Source organism: Triticum dicoccoides, chromosome 1B (assembly GCF_002162155.2).
Source record: "Triticum dicoccoides isolate Atlit2015 ecotype Zavitan chromosome 1B, WEW_v2.0, whole genome shotgun sequence".
Classification (NCBI taxonomy): Eukaryota; Viridiplantae; Streptophyta; class Magnoliopsida; order Poales; family Poaceae; genus Triticum; species Triticum dicoccoides.
Genome location: NC_041381.1, coordinates 530,625,838 through 530,643,164, shown reverse-complemented (window position 1 = coordinate 530,643,164; position 17,327 = coordinate 530,625,838).

Sequence of the window (17,327 nt, the reverse complement as noted above, 5' to 3'; positions counted from 1 at the left end):
ATAAAATTCAAACATCTGGGCATCGTGGCTCGGTCGAGAACATTGAGAAACTTGGTTTTAAAATCATGAAACTTGGCATGGTGTCATGTCATGGTAGTACCATGCCGTGGTAAAAAAATGGCCGAATAGGAACAAATTTTGGTATAAGCTTCTTGCAAATCGGAGCTTCTCTCAAGAAGGCTCGTGGTTTTGGGAGGGAACGTGTCACCTTTGTGTGCATAATTCAAATTTGAAATACAAGCACATGTTCCAGTGCACCAAAGTTGGTTGAAAAATCACATGTGTGTCCTCGCGTAAATTTCTAGGTTCCATGCAAGAAATGGGAATGAAATTCAAAATTCTGGGCGTCGTGGCTGGGCTGGAAACATTGAGAAACTTAGTTTTTTAATTCCTGTAAATCCAAAACACACATGAAAATAATGAAACTTGGCTTGGTGCCATGACATGACACCAACATGATGTGGTAATTTTGCAGTCCGATTTGCGAAGGCGCACACATTAACAATCAACAAAGTCATTTTGGAACAAGTGCTGTCACGTTACAATCGGAAACACAAGTATTATTGAAACCATGGGCGTTCTATTTACTACCATTTACGTGCCGCCACACATCCCCATTTTTTATTAGCTAGGAGGCATCGTGCAGGGTAGCTATTTGTGTACGAGAGGCGTCGGTCAGACCCCTGCACGTGCTTATTGGGAGGAGAGCCCTTTGACCTCCATCTACCGTCCACCTCTCTCCCAAGGTCTCCATTAATGGCGCCGGAGCCTCTATTTAATGGCGTGGCTATGTCTCACTCGACTGAGATTCAAGAGAGAAAAAAGAAAATCTGAAAACATGGATCTTGATGTAAGATCCGACGGACCTATATAGCATCTAATGTGACTTATAGCAACACTGATGAATATATAAGGACGATTAATTGTCTTACATAATTAGAAAGATAATTAAAAAAGCCACATGCGGCTATGCCCAAAATACACAAGGGCAAAAGAAGAAGGAAGGCAAGGATTTGGCTCGTTGATCTCTACTTTCTTGATGCGTTGCTGCAGGCCGCGGGAACTATTCTCCGTGGCGAGCAGCGATGAGCTCTTTCGTGTCCTCAAGACGCTGCTTGAGAACATCCACGAATTCCTCCACTAGCCTTTGGCGCTCGATGCGGAGCATGTCATTCTCGTCCATAAGTTCCTTGATGATGACGCCGGTCCTCTTCAACAAGGCACTGGTCTCCTCCTGCTGGTCTGCACTTCGGACGATCTTCGCCCTCAGCAGGTCGCGCTCGACCCGGAGCTTCTCATTGCCCTCCCTTAGTTGCTGGATGACGCTGGTAGCCTGTTCAAATGAGGCTTTCATGTCGTCCTGCAACCTCGCCCAGCCGGAGATCTGATCCATCTGCTATGGACGATCGCATGCATGCACGTGTAACAGTCGTCGCTTGCCCATGAGAAATTTTCCCAGGCCGCCGCGGCACGGCGGGACATCTCTGTTGCATTCACGGTGCGGCGGGACATCTCTGCTGCTTTCGCGGCGCGGCCGGACCAGACTGCTGCATTGACGGTGCGGCGGGACCTCCGTGCTGCTTCAGCAGCACGGCGGGACCTCTGTGCTGCTACTTTCGTGCGGCGGGACATGTCGGCTGCTTTCGCAGCGTGGCGAGACATCTCTCGTGCTTCCGCTTCCATGCTCGCCTCTCCCTGGTGGCAATCCCTCGACCCTGAACTCATGCTGGCCATGGCAGACGCAAGGGAAGGATGCTGAATGACTTGTTTGTTTTTGCGGATGAGGAGTTGAGGAGGAATGTGCAGTCATCTTGGCATACTAGTATTTATAACCGAGTACTAATACGCTCCTAAGTGGGAAACCGTTTAGGTTGTGATCGGTGTGCACAGGTTTGCAATTCAATATAGCGTGGTACTAATACGCTCCTAAGTGGGAAACCGTTTAGGTTGTGATCAGTGTGAACAGGTTTGCAATTCAATATAGCATGGAGTAATTTGGAATGTGACGAGACGCAAACTCAAAATTTATTGACGGTTCTAGTTTCGAAGTGCGGCACTATTCCCAGATGGAGTAGTTCTTTTTCTACTGCTGTGTACGTGCAATAACTGGCACCATCGTATACATATCTTACGGTTAATGGGGCGTTCGACAGGAATAGCCGCGTGGAGAGCTCTAGGCTAGTATTTTTTTAGACGCATTAAACCTATCTCTCGGGACTTCTCGCACGCACCATCGTGCCACCCGCAAAAACTTGTAGTCTGAGTTTAGTACATTATACAGGAAGAGAAGAGGTGCACACACACACTCGTCCTCTCACACACGCGTCTGTTTTTTCTCGAAAATAAGGATGATGACCCCCGGCCTCTGCATCTGGGAGTCACACACGCATTTGTAGCTACGAATTGTAGTGTTCTCAACCATCCGATTGGCTCTATCATGGATGTACCTATATACTAAAACATGTCTAGATACATCTATATGTTGACAAATGGAAGGCGTGTATTGTGGAACGGAGGGAGTGCTTGTCATCAAAATGGATAAAAAGGGATGTATCTAGAACTAAAATACGTCTACATACATCTCCTTTTGTCCATTTTGATGAAAAGTAGTACTTCTTACCCAAAGGAACTTTATATCCAACAGACACAAAATATCTCTTCGACTGTTGGAAATTACTGATCTGATGTCGAAGTAATTGCTGCATCGCCACCAAAACCCACCATTTCTTAAGCTAAAGTAGACCAAGGTAATCCCTATATTAGCATATTACTAAGATAAACAGAAGGCATTGTAGAAACATTTAGGACGTGAGCTTGTCAATCTGAATGTGGAGGGACACCAGCTTAGCCCCGGCTAGCAGCTTGGGCGGAACTGTGAAGAAGGTCAGCTCCTGCATGTCGATGTCGCCGGGATCCTTGCTGCTTGTCACCTCCATTTCCACCTTGACGGCGTTGGTCGTGCCTTTGGGCTCCCCCGGCGGGCCGTTCGCCCACAGCTTGGCCACGTAGTGCGGCAGTGGGGACGCCCCTGCTCTGATGCAGACGACCGACACATCGATAGGCGCGCCGATGTCGAGCACGCCACCGACCAAGAAAAATGTGCGTCCGTCCTCCTCCGCGAATAGCAAGAGCCGTGGCTCTGACAGTGGCACTTGAAGCTGGAGCACCTTGCCATACTGGATCCTGTGCACGGGCATGGGATGCGCGGTGCTGATGTGGTGGTAGAGCGCCGCCGGCGGGCCTTCGTAGCCGCAGACGGGCACAGGGCATTTGCAGGGCGCGAGCGGACACACGCTCTGGTGATCGGCGAGCTTGTGGTAAGTGACGTAGAGCCCAGAGCCTTCGTGCGGGCACTCCACCCTCACTGACGAAAGGACGGAGTCCACCGCCGTGTTCCGCATGTCGAAGCCACCGCCGCGCTTGCACTTCTGGCACTGCCGCTGGTTCCTGGGGCGCTCAATGCGGTAGTCCGCGCAGGCCAGGTGCCCTCCCTTGCACTGCAGAAATCAATCGAACAACACATCAATCAAGAAACCCGCACCTTGCTCAATCAGCCAAACGGACTAGGTGTATTCGAACCTCATACAATGGAGGCGTCAAGGGGTGGAGGCACAAGGGGCAGTGGAGCACGGTGAGGTCCATCGAGACCTTAGAGAGCTCCATCGTCGGGTCCTGTTCAGTCTGCATGATCTCGCCCTCCTCGTGCACAACCATCTCTCGACATGGGCCGGGGCATTACAAAGCTTTACCGTCACATATTTTATACTACTTCAAGGTGCATTAAATCAACACATGCAAGTATCAAAAGGAGGGTCACGGCATGCATGCATGCGTTGTAATTAATGCATCGGTAAATGCAAATTATTGAAATATATCGAGTGCAGTGCTTTGATGTGTCGCGTCAACTCATACATCAATGAGAAGTTTGATTATCCTCTCCCTCACGGACTTAACTGCACCTGCCTTTGGCTGTATGACAGGTTGGCCACGCACCTATCAGGCCCACCTGTCATACACGCAAAGGCAGGAGCATCCCTCCCTCGCCCATGAGCGTGGTGGCTGGCAAGACTAGAAGAAGCTTTCGCTACACGCTCTCCCTCTCGCACGCGGTGGACATGGAGCAGTTCAATTGGTGTCATATGGACAGAAGTGTACTGTAGTACTCCTCCAGTGCAGTAGTACTCCATCATTGTTTGACTTCCCGAAGAGGCGAAGAGCCAAGCGCAGCCTGGATGCTCATGTGGCAGTTTCATGTGTAGAGTAGTCTAGGATAGCATGTACCGTGCCTGTAAGCTTAAAATCGTTGGGGTCGGCTCCATGCTATGTGGCTGTCTCGAAGTTTTTTGGAAAAAATTAAAATAGTCTTCTGGCCCTACCTGTCACCCTAGTGATTGTAGTTTGCACGCTCATCTGGTCAAGACAGGAATATATATTTTAATTTGTTTTTTTTTGAAAAGGGGGGACTCCCTAGCCTCTGCATTATAATGATGCATACGGCCACATATATTTTAATTTGTGGTGGGTAAATTTTAGAGGTTGCAGCAAATGTATTGTACACTGCGGGTCTTTCAGCCAAGTTTAGAGGCAAGCATGTGGGGCCAGTGCTATGATGTGTAGCATCAACTCGTACAACGAGGAGAAGCTTGATTTTACAACTATACGCCTTCTCCCTCGCCCATGCGCACGGTTGCTCGCAAACAAGGACATGCTTTTGCTTAGTAGTACTTCTACAACAAGCTATCCCTCCCGCTCGCGGTGGACGGACAAGCAGCAGTGGATTCGACACTGTAGAAGCAGTAGTAGTAACATCATTGTTCATCTTCTCGGAGAGGCAAAGAGCCAAGCGCAAACCGAACATGGCAGTTGCGAACATTGGAGCACGCATATAGCCAGGCTCTTGCATGAGACAAAATTGCTATGTGAGCCCACTATTGTACTAGTACGTACAACTACTTGCTAGTATAGCCCTGTAAACTAGAAAGGAGTATTTGCCCTTCTAGAGATTTCAACAAGTGACTAGACTACACCGAGATGGAGTACATATGGAGCAAAATGAGTGAATCTGCACCGTAAATAAATACGTACTCCCTCCCTCCCATAATGTAAGACGTTTTTTCACACTACTGTAGTGTTAAAAACGTCTTACATTATGAGACGGAGGGAGTAGTTCTATTGTTTTCCTCTCCGAGGTGCACAATATTGAGTATACTGACTAGTCTCTTTTTTTCACGCATTTACATTTTTTTTTGACACAGTACAGACGCAAGCGCTCATATACACGCGCATACACTCACCCCTATGAATGTATACACGCACGACACTATCATCTTGAAATTTACGAAGTCATCATAGGCACCTCGTCGTCGACGGGTCCATAGGTTCTTAAATGCCAAGGAGGGAGAGGGTAGCGGTTCCCAAGACATTGAACGGTCAATGATGCATCCTCAATTACATGCAGAGGGAATTAATTGGAGAAGCAGAATAGAGCCAGCACGATGTGAATGCAACAGCGTTTGGACTCTCATATAATAAAGGCGGCCCACCACTCCAATCCATCTACTCCCAAGTCTCTACGCAACACTGCTCATTCCAATCCAAGATCAAGTGACCAGAAGCCACAAGCACCTATGGAGGCGATGGACGCGAGCGGCAGTCGGCTGTGCCAGATCATCCAAGGAGCCGGCCTGCGGCCCTACACCACGCAGTGTTTCCAGACGGTGCTGGCGACCGCCGGCATCGTAGCCCTCGCCGATGCCGGCTTCGCCTCTCACATGGACGACATGATGGTCAACTCCATCCGCAAGTTCACTGCCGTCAAGAAGCACGCGGACGAACTTGCCGTTCTGCTCCAGCCCACGTGCCCAGGCTCCTCATTGCCTGCCACCCTCATCGGCCTCCATGTTGACGAACTCTTTCAAGCCCTGGTGGCCCTGCAGGTGCCGGAGGTCGCGACGAAGAATGTGCAGCTCGAGGCCGCGCTCACCGTGCAGCGCCTCGCCATGCAAGAAACCGTCGACCTGCACATCCACATCTATGAGGAAATCGTCTACATAGGCCACTACAAGGTAAGCAAGGACAGAAAGACGTTGGACTTCTTCTAGCGGCTGGAATCTTTGGATGCCATTATTCAGAAGCACGTCGACCTGGCCACGAAAGCCATTGCTACTTAGGCACCGTTTGGTGGGCCGGCGCCCTGAGTCGAGGAGGTCTACGGCATCGATGGATGCATCTCTTATTGCCTCCTGTAACCAGCACTGCATCACCTCGTGGCCTTAATGTTTTATTACTATAGTACTCCCTCCATTCCCAAACATAAGTCTTTCTAAAGATTCCAGCAAGTGACTACTACATACGGAGCAAAATGAGTGAATCTACACTCTAAACTATGTCTACATACATCTTTATGCTGTATTCCATATGAAATAGTATCTAAAAAGGCTTATATTTAGGAAAGGAGGGAGTGTATGGCATTTTTATTCCAGTCGTAATGTTTTCACTGTGAGGTGGGGCCTCAGTTGAGCAAACCCACCCCGCCCACCGGGCGTCGGCCGAGTTTAGAATTAGAAGAGAGAAACGAGGGAGAAGAGCTAGCTGTAGCACGGACGCTGTTGTCAGATGGGACTCGTGTTTATAGAATAGGAGTACTGAGCACTCGTGCCTCTCTTTTTTTGAGGGAAAAATTAGTCGTATGTCTAGTACCACTAGTTGGGTGCGTGCGACCTATAGCTGTCATCACTTTAGGTCTCCTTTTTGAACCGCAGCTACGCTTCACAGTACATTTTTTCACGCATTTATCCTCCTATATGTGCTCCTAGGCTATTTCCACGTGCTCACATTCGCTGACATGTGGGACATAGAGCATCTGGGTCATAGTGCATGCACGACTCAGAGCATATGCCGGGGTACCTTACATTTCAGACCTCATGAATTACATGCAAACCCCTCGCAGAAGAATAAATAAATGAATGAATTACTACATGAAACCGGATTATTTTTGTAGAAACCGGAGCACGTTCATTAAATTTTGGACATAACACGTTTATAAAAAATGACTGGACCTAAACCAGTCTAAGGGCCTCTTTGATTTTTCCCGCAAAAAAAAGGGCCTCTTTGATTCGCAGGATACTGAAAACACAAGAATGGGGAAAGTATGATGGCGATGAACCGAGACGAGGAGAACTCTAACTCAGTTAGAGGTTAGAGTATGATGGCGATGAACCGAGACGAGGGGAAAGTATGATAGGGAGGGAGCCCGGAGCCCCTCGCGCACCGAGGGAGGAGCTCGCCATCGTCGCTCTGGAGGAAGGCTCTGTAGAGCCCAAGCCTCGGGAATCCCTCCGACGTCGGCTCTTGGGAGTTGAGGTCGACACCGGCATGGGTAGCAAGGTCGCTTTCCGCGGACTGGGAACTTAATCTTTGGGCCTCTAGAAACAATGCAAGCCTGTAACTAAAATACCTAGAAAGGTGAACTAAATCTTTGGGCCTCTAGAAATAATGCAAGCGTGAAACTGAAATACCTAGAAAGGTGAACTGAATCTTTGGGCCTCTAGAAATAATGCAAGCCTGAAACGGAAATACCTAGAATGGTGAACTGAATCTTTGGGCCTCTAGAAACATTTTTTACCTCCTCAAGCAGCATCAAACAATTCCATGCGTGCACCACAAATCTATACCAAGTTTGATCAGGATCTACTTTTCCAAATCAGAACTAGCGCTAGAGCGAGCAAGATCAATGATATGGCCATGAGACAGAGAAGGAACGAACAAACTCACCCCTCTCGCGACCTCCCTGGTAGATGCGCCGCCGCCGCGCACGACATAGGGAGAAAAACGACCGATGAAGGGGGAGCGCGGCGACCTTCGAAGGCCGGAGGGAGAGGGCGGCCGGAGTAGGGCGGCGGAGGCCGGAAGGAGAGGGCGGCCAGAGGAGAGAGAGGGTGAGTGGCGCTTGAGCGGGCGACCCTATGGGGAACAGAGAGGAGTCGTGCGAGAGGGGGGGAGCGATCTGGTGCGGGCAGGGGAGATTTTTTTAGTTCTCTTTTAGTGGGCCCGAGGATAACTAACCCAATTAGAATCTCTCCACCGGGCTAGTTTTTTTAGATGGCTTAGAGCAAACTAGCTCAAACTAACCCCTCTTGTTTCGATAATTTGAGGCTATTTCAACCCAAACTAGCTCTAACTCAGGGATCCAAATAAAGAGGAGTGTTACTGTACATGCTATAGTGTGGACCGTAGCACATTGTTTTTTATGGCCATATCACCACATTGTTTTCTACTGCTGGTTCACTGGGCTACCGTGGTTCAAACTGCTGGTTCACTGGGCTGCCATGGTTCGCGCTGCTGGTTCAGTGGGCTGTTGTGGTTCGCACTCCTCCGACCTGAGTAGTAGTAGTAATAGTATATACCGCATCATTCTTTGCTCCTTCTTACTACTCCGACATATGGGAGAGCCAGCATCCGAGTCGACGTGTCATGCACCAGATTAGAGCGTGGAACGGAAGGGGGGCATCACCCCAGTCGGAGCGCCAGTAATTCATGACTATAGTAGGTGGTCATATCACAAGTCTTTCCAGCAGTAACACGCTGTCAAATCGCACAGCCCGACCTTTCCAGCAATATGTTTGAGAATCCGCCACTCGCTCACCCTCCTCGCTTCTCTGTCAAACCGCCTACCCGAAAATTGTCGCGCGTACTGCCCGGGAAAAGCCCCGTCCTCAACTTTTAACTACGCGAAAATAGTTCGAGCTTGTTCGTTCTGTATAAATACAGTACTTACTGTATGTTTATTCACCCGTGGGGTTGTTCAATGAATGGAGGGGCGGGGAGCACAAGTGAACAATACTAGTACTACTAGTAGTAAGTAGGAGTCGTACATTAGTCACCTTAAATAGAGAGTTTCTTTTCTTTAATGCCACGTACACAAATTGAAACGCTTGTTGTGGAGAGAAAAAAGATAATCACTCCACTATATATGTACGCAGGGGCCTGAGCGCTTGCTTTACTAGGGTTGCTCTCTTCATTCTCTCATCCTCTCCAGATATAAACAAGACAGCGGTAGCGACATTTTCTCTCTGCTCACCGCTGGTCACAGATCCGGTCGGATCCCTTTGACCGGTGTGTGTAGAGGACTAAAAGGTGCATCATTCACACGGTCATCACTGCCGAGGGAGGAAACCCACAGCTACCAGAGGGGCCTGATCCTTTGCCCGTGCCGTTCTCTCCGACACAGCGCTGGCTCGGGAGGTCCTTCGACCCTTCTTCCTCCCTGCCGTATTGTCCGCAGATCCGACCTGTCGTCGCCGACATCCCGGCGACCCTCAGGTATCAGTTCTTCGAAAGCGGCCTTGCTCTACTGCCCCAGCTCCCCGTGTGTCTGCATGTGCATCTTTTTCTACTCCCATCAGCTCTTCCAAAGCCACCTAAATTTTTACTATTATTAGAGGTAAAGCTACTTCATGCATTCGAATCTAGGGATTTGTTCAAACAACGAAGAAAGGGGGAAAGTTGTAGCATGAATCTAGGACTTGATTGAAAGAGGAAATAATATGGTGAAAGTAGTAGAGACCATATACCCAACCGGTCTCTTAGTTGAAAAGAGAAATAATGGGAAAATGCAATACAAACTGGATAAGGAACAGATCTATTATTGGTTGAAAAAAGGATAGAAAGTGGCGGCTGGTGGACAAGTCAACAGAGTATGTCCAGGATTAGATTTGTTGTCCTCACATAGTAAAAGGTCTCTAGGATTAGATTTGTTGCCCTCACATAGTAAAAGGTCTCAGGATTAGATTTGCTGCCCTCACATAGTAAAAGGTCTCCAGGATTAGATTTGCTGCCCTCACATAGTAAAAGGTCTCCAGGATTAGATTTGCTGCCCTCACATAGTAAAAGGTCTCCAGGATTAGATTTGCTGCCCTCACATAGTACAAGGTCTCCAGGATTAGGTTTGCTGCCCTCACATAGCATGAACAAACTCGGCATCACCACTTTATGCCTCCTTGTAGGTACATTGTGTTGATGCGTCCACTATCGCATGTCCTTGTACCAACCTTTTGCTGTTGTTAATGTAAGGGCGCATGTAAAATGAAGCGATCACACTGTTACCTTAGGGACATGTCTAACCAGTGTTATTGTTAATCTAATGCCACCATTGATAAGATGCAAATAAACTATGTTACAAATGGCACTACTGCAGTTTTCCCCAGTATGATAAGTAAGTTGCTCCTTTACGCTGCTGAGTGTCCTGGTGTCCCCACGGTCCCATGCCCTTAAACCAACTCTTTAGCTGTTGTTGATTTACTGTGTCTGGTAAACAAGCAATACCACCATTAAAGTAATCCCATATTTGAGGAATCTCATTGTTGATCGTAATGCTTCTGGTAACATGAAGCATTGCTGACATTTTAAAATTTCTACTGTCCTTGTGTGATTGCCATGAACATAATTAAGATGCTTCTTTTCATTTTGTATATGTTTTGTATATTCTTATTGACCAGCAACTATTTACTTTCTATCTTTTTATGCAGATAGGGATATCCATTTCACCTTGTTGCTATTGTGACCTTTTGGTGAACTGCACAAAACACTTTTTTGGAATGAGTGTCTTGTGTAGTTCAACTAAAATGTCACGTGGGCAACATCTCTCAATTTTGGTGGAACTACACAAAATGGTGATTGGAGTTTCCAAAATCTCCGTCAAGTTCTGCTGGTAATCTCGTGCAACATTTTATTAGCCTTTGCAAGATGGAGCCGTCACTGTCACCATAATGGCACTTTATTTTAGTGGAACTGCACAAAAGGATAAGAAAATTATAGTTGCACCTTACATGAGCCGGACAGCCAACCTTAATGTTCCTCAATTTTAGTGCAACTACTAAAGAAGAACCTGCCAGCTCACAATAGCAAGTACTTCTTGCTAGCTGAATTATGCAATCTTTGCTTCATTTCTGGTGAACTGTAGAAAAAGGCGCATGAATTGAATCATGGAGCTGGAGGTTGACCTCATCCTAGTGGAGCTGTAGGTTGAGTTCAAGGAGGCCCCTATTAAAGTGAAATCATGCTCTTCTTGTTTGTGCTGTGTAAATAGGAATACTCAACTATAGATGTTGTGACGGTCAAGATCATTCGCCAAGTTCTTCGATTGTATGACATGGATAGCCAAGATGGATTTAATCCCGATATTCACTTTATCAAAAGGCTCTAATGGGTTGGTTCTGAATCTTGCAAGATGGGAATCAATGAGATGTGTAGGCATCTTTGTTGTACTTATTATTTGAATCTTATTTGTTGGTTCTGAATCTTGCAAGCTGGGAATCAATGAGATGTGTAGGCATCTTTGTTGTACTTATTATTTGGATCTTATTTGTTGGTTCTGAATCTTGCAAGCTGGGAATCAATGAGATGTGTAGGCATCTTTGTTGTACTTATTATTTGGATCTTATTTGTTGGTTCTGAATCTTGCAAGCTGGGAAACACGACATGATGATGCAGAGGACAACCATAACAAACAATTCAAACTTGGTAGTATTATCTTTGTGAAAGTGCGACAAATGTGATGATCGTGTGCGTCCTGAGAATAATAATTCTAATTGCTGTGCATGTTGATCCTGTGGCACTGATAGAACGAGCCAATGTATTGCTTGTTTTAATTATAAATTTATATTAAAGCTAATTAAATTTAAGTAAAGTGACCACTAACTCCTGTTATTACAGTACCAATACAGACCCGCTCGTGAACCAACGTGTGGCCGGAGTAGATTTCTTAATGGAGGCGTTTGAATGCGCTGAGGGTGCATCTTCTGTCGTGCGTGCAGCGGACAAGGGAGGGGTAGTAACTGTTGTCGCCTGTGCACACTCAGTTTACTGTTGAATCCAGTTCCCCAAGAGCTGAAAAACGAACTGCTGCCGCCGCCTACACACTCATTCACTCGAAGAGCCTCCAATGACGATCTGAGGGGTGAGCCTGCTGGATATGGACTTCAGTAAGGAGTTCCCCTTTGAGTTCACCGTTCAGTCCTATGGCTGCACCAAGTTGAATGTGATGTACACAAACGATCTGGACTCAGTGAAGCTCTGCCTCGCCGAGTTCAAGCAGTACCTACAGGACAAGAAAGCACAAGGTTGGAGGACTAGACCTTGTGCCCATCCATTCGTTTCCTGAAAGGGACCAGCGGATCGCCATCACCCAGGTATGTGTGCGGGACGAGGTTCTCATCTACCACTTCTGTAGGGCCATCAGAGGTTCTGGAGCATTCGCCCGTTTCATCGGCAGCGCCGACCGCACCTTCGCTACGGTGGAGAGAAGGAAGAACGCGACGATTCGGCCATCTGGTGCAACAAGCTTGTCGACATCCAGAAGCAATACAAGATCATCAGCAACGGGCAGGAGAAGGACTCCGTGGTTGACCTCACCGAGACCATCATCGATCCCTGATACGCCAACATGAAAGAAGACAACGATACCAAGGACCTGAACACGTGGGAGGTACCTCTAAATCTAGCCTACATAACCTACGCGGCCAAGGACGCATATGCATGCTACGACATGTACAGGCAGATCTTGGACATGAGGGCGTGTCTGCTTCCCGTAACCGACGAGTATACGGACAGCCGCAACGTCCTGATCAAGCGTGCCAGGAAGTCTAGATGTTGTACTTTATCTGTTTATAAGGACCTTTATCATCTGAGTGTTTCATGCATTATCCTATGTGTCGTAATTATCTGTTTTGTGTGAAATATTTCTTTTAAGAACCCATTAACCTGATTGCTTTTTTTAGTGGCTATTTGCTTATATATGTAACTAGTTCACTTGTCCGTCAAAAAAAACTAGTTCACTCGGCTGTCGTGCTTTGAATCTCCTTCCTCCCAACATATTCCCCTCCTCGGGTGGACCCAGCAGGTCTCTGAATTTTCTCCCACTTTCTTTTTCGATGTAAACTGAGTTTTCTCCCAGTACTTTTCCCTAGAACCAACTCAACTGTCCCATGTCTAGACTAAAAAATAATGATACCCCACGTACTATTAACTCATCAAATTTAAATGATATTTTATTTCATAAGTTGAAAGTTCTTACAAAATAATAATAATAATTGTTTATATATAACTTGGCAAGTTAACTCCTAGTGATTGCGTACATAAGCTTGCAAAGATTTTACTGAACCAATGTAGAAATAGACGTTTAATCATGTGTTTATGTTTTTATAACATTTCTCATCTAGCCCAACATGATATTTTCACCCAGCCCAGCAAATCCGCGGATTTCGAGGAAAATGCAAATGGGATTTAAACGGGCTGCATAGATGCTACATCATTGTTTCACCCAGCCCACCAAATGGACTAAAAAACAAATGGACTGGATGACATGTGGGCCAGTAGGTCGAAGCCTAAGAAGGCGTTGGATTTACATCCAATGGCCGGCATTCTTCTTCAATCTCTCGTCTTCATCCCCCAGCGCTGCCGGGACCGCCTGCTCCAGCCTTCGGCGTCCAGCGGTGTTGTTTTGCGCTCCTCAGCGAAACGCTACCCCGCCGACGGCCAGGCCATCCCTCCACTCCACACCTCCTGTTATTCTCTACCGAGTGTAGGCCCACCACGCACCCGAACCAGTCAAGTTTCCCACTCCTCTCCGTTTGCGACTCCACTGCCGCGTCTTCCCCATCTCCGGGTCACTCCAGTCTGGGGCCTCGCTGTCGTCCACCGCCTCGGTGCGCTCGGCGTGGCGTGGTCAACATACGAGAGTAATTGGAAGAGGACTCTACGTGGAGAGCCTGATGGCTGGGACCCATGAGGTCCATGGTCGCACGCAAGGAGAGTTCCTCCTTATTACGCACTATACATGGACTGTACGTGGGAAGGGCTTCTGTATTTCACGAAAAAACGTTCCCCCCGCTGACAGGTCGGACCCACCAGCTATATCTTCGCACGCAAGGAAGTGCCTCCTTATTACGCACAAAAAAATGAATACCCCCTGCTAGCTGGGACCCACCATAGTGGGTGGCTGACTTGTGGGCCTACTAAGTTGACATGGACGGAGGGCTTTGTCAACTTAGTCAATATGAACGATTCTAGCTCCAGTGACCATACGATGTCCATCCAACGGCCATGGTGCTTCTTCAACCTCTGGTCTTCTTGCTCCGGCCGCCCAAAGCAGCGCCGATCGTGCCACGTGTTCCTGCCTCTCGTGGTCGGCTCTGATGCCGCGGAGGCCTCACCGCCCCTACTACTCCCACCGCTGGCCCAGGGCATCCCTCTACTCACCCACACCCCCTGTTATTCTGCGGCAACGTCAGCCTCACGCCGCAGCCAGACGAGTGAACCCTCGTACTCCTCTCCGCGTGGGCATCCACTGCCACGTCTTCCCCGGCTCTACGCTGTCCCCTTCCTAGGCCTCGTCGTCGTCCATCGCCTTGGTGCTCTCAGCGCGGCATGGTCAATGTGGTCAACGACCGACTTCCATTGGAAGAGTACTGTACATGGAGAGGCTGACAGCTGGGTCCATGGCCGCAGGTGGGTCCACGGCCACACCCCAGTTTTTTGTGATTTGCCAAGTAAGTCGCTTTGTCAGGCCTGTTGGTCTGCAAATCTTTCAAGACGAGGAGAGCTTCATTCGGCTGGCCAAGAAAATGATCTATCGGTAATGAGAAATGGGCTGCACATTTTTAAAACACATCAAACCGGCAATTAGTTTCAAACAAAATTCATTTCGAGATTTTAAATTGCATTTATTTTTATGCGTGGACAATTTGTTGGATTTTATATTGATATACATTTATTTTCAAAATCATTTTGAATGTGACTCGAAATTTCGGGATTAAAAACAGTTCGGACTGCACCAAAATATGCAAAATTTCATATAATCTTTTAACCGTGGCCACAATATGGGCTGTAATGCTAACAAAAAGAATATGGGATCCAAAAAAACCCTTAAGAATTAGCAAATAGGTTGTAAATTATTAGAAATAATGGCAGATGGGTTGTATGCTGTTTTCCACAGATTTGAGGCTTTCCTAAAAATAAGGTTGACGCACAAGCAATGACTATTGGATTTCCATCCAACGGCCGTCGTGCTTCTTCAATCTCTGCTCTTCCTGCTCCAGCCGCTCAAACAAGCGCCAGCGGGACTGCCTGCTCCCTCCACCCCGCGGCCGGCTGTGCTGCCGCGCAGGCCTCACCGCCCCACCGTACTCCCATCGCTGGCCTAGCCATCCCTCTACTCACCCACACCTGCTGTTATTCTCCGGCGACGGCAGACGAACCAGTAAACCCTCATACAGTCATACTCCCCTCCGCGTGGGAAACAACTGTCGAGTCTTCCCTGCCTCCGTGTCGTTCCCTTCCTAGGCCTCACCGTCGTCCACCACCCTAGTGCTCTCGGCGCGGCCTGGTCAACATGGTCAATGACCGACATGCATCTGAAGTGGACTGTACATGGAGAGGCTGACAGCTGGGTCCACGGCCGCCCACAAGGAAATGCCTCCTTATTATGTGCAAAATAATGATTCCTCCACCTGACATCTGGGACCCACCGAAAGGGCCTCTGTATTTCGTGAAAAAAATGTTACCACCGCTGACAGCTTGGACCCACCAGCTATATCTTTGCACGCAAGGAAGTGCCTCCTTATTACGCACAAAAAAATGAATACTCCCCTGGCAGGCTGACTTGTGGGCCTACTAAGTTGACGGGATGGAGGGCTTTGTCAACTTAGTCAATATGCACGATTCTAGCTCCAGTGACCGTACGATGTCCATCCAACGGTCGTAGTGCTTCTTCAACCTCTGGTCTTCTTGCTCTAGCCGCCCAAACCAGCGTCGGTCGTGCCTCGTGCTCCTGCCTCCTGTGGCCGGCTGCGATGCGGCGGAGGCCTCGCCGCCCCCTACTACTCCCACAGCTGGCCAGACCATCCCTCTACTCACCCACACCCCATGTTATTCTGTGGTGACGGCAGCCTCACACCGCAGCGAACCAGTGAACCCTCATACTCCTCTACGTGTGGGCATCCACTGCGGCAACTTCCCCGGCTCCATGTCGTCCCCTTCCTAGGCCTCGCCGTCGTCCACCGCCCTGGTGCTCTCGGAGCGGTGTGGTCAATGTGGTCAAGGAACGACTTCCATCAGACGTGGACTGTATGTGGAGAGGCTGACAGCTAGGTCCACAGCTACAGCAAGAAAGTGCCTCCTTATTACGCGCAAAATAATTATTCCTCCACCTGACAACGGGGACTCACCGGACGGGCCACCGTATTTCATGAAAAAACGTTTCCCCCTGACCGCTGGAACCCACCAGCTACATCTTTGCACGCAAGGAAGTGCGTCCGGGCAAAAAAAAATGATTCGCCCCCTGACTGCTGGGACCCACCAGCTACATCTTTGCACGCAAGGAAGTGTTTGACAGTCAGGACCCACCTGGTCAAAGCGTACGTAGCATTGTCATTCCGGTCGCGAACGTGTACGTACATACTGGTCGATGTAGACGCATGCACGTGTTGTAGTAGAGGCGCGCACGTAGCATGTACACGTACGTACAACGGCCAGGGTGCAAGAAAGAAAATACGGCCACATACGTACATACGGGCGGGGTCTCGAACGCCTACTCGCGCATACGTACGGCCAGGGCTCGTGTACATGGCTGGGTCAGAACGGAGAAACAATGTCGTTATCGTGTTCATGGGGAGCCAACCGGTTGGGTCGGAACGGAATGTGTCGTCGTGTTCATCGGGAGGGCTTGGAAGGAACTTGCGATGGACACGAGCCTGGCATATCGCAGAACGGAGGAAACGGCCTTGTGTTCGACTGGCCATGTTCGAAACGGGATCATGTTCATCAGGAGGGGTTTGGCGTACCGCAAAATGGACTAAACGGACCTCCTACAGTCGAAACGGGGTTCCTGTTGATCGGGAGGGGTGTGGCATACCGCAAAACGGACGAAACGGACTTGTGTTGGAGTGCTACGGTCGAAATGGGGGTCCTGTTCATCGGGAGGGGTGTGGCATACTGCAAAACTGCACTCCATATCCACCGTCGACCTCCTCTAGCCTCCACAGGCTACTGTTCATCCACCGTCGACCTCCTCCAGCCTCCACGGGCTCCTTTTCATCCAGCCTCCACCGCGAGCTACTCCACGGGCCACTCTTCAACCAACCCTCCACGGGCTCCTGTTCAACCACCCCTCCACGGGCTACTGTTCATCCACCCCTCCACCATCTACTGCTCATCCAGCCCTCCACGGGGCCGTCCTGTTCATCCAGCCCTCCACGGGGTCCTGTTCATCCAGCCCCAACCAGCTCGATCGATCGGGGTCCTGTTCATCCAGAGGCAACGCCATGGGGTCC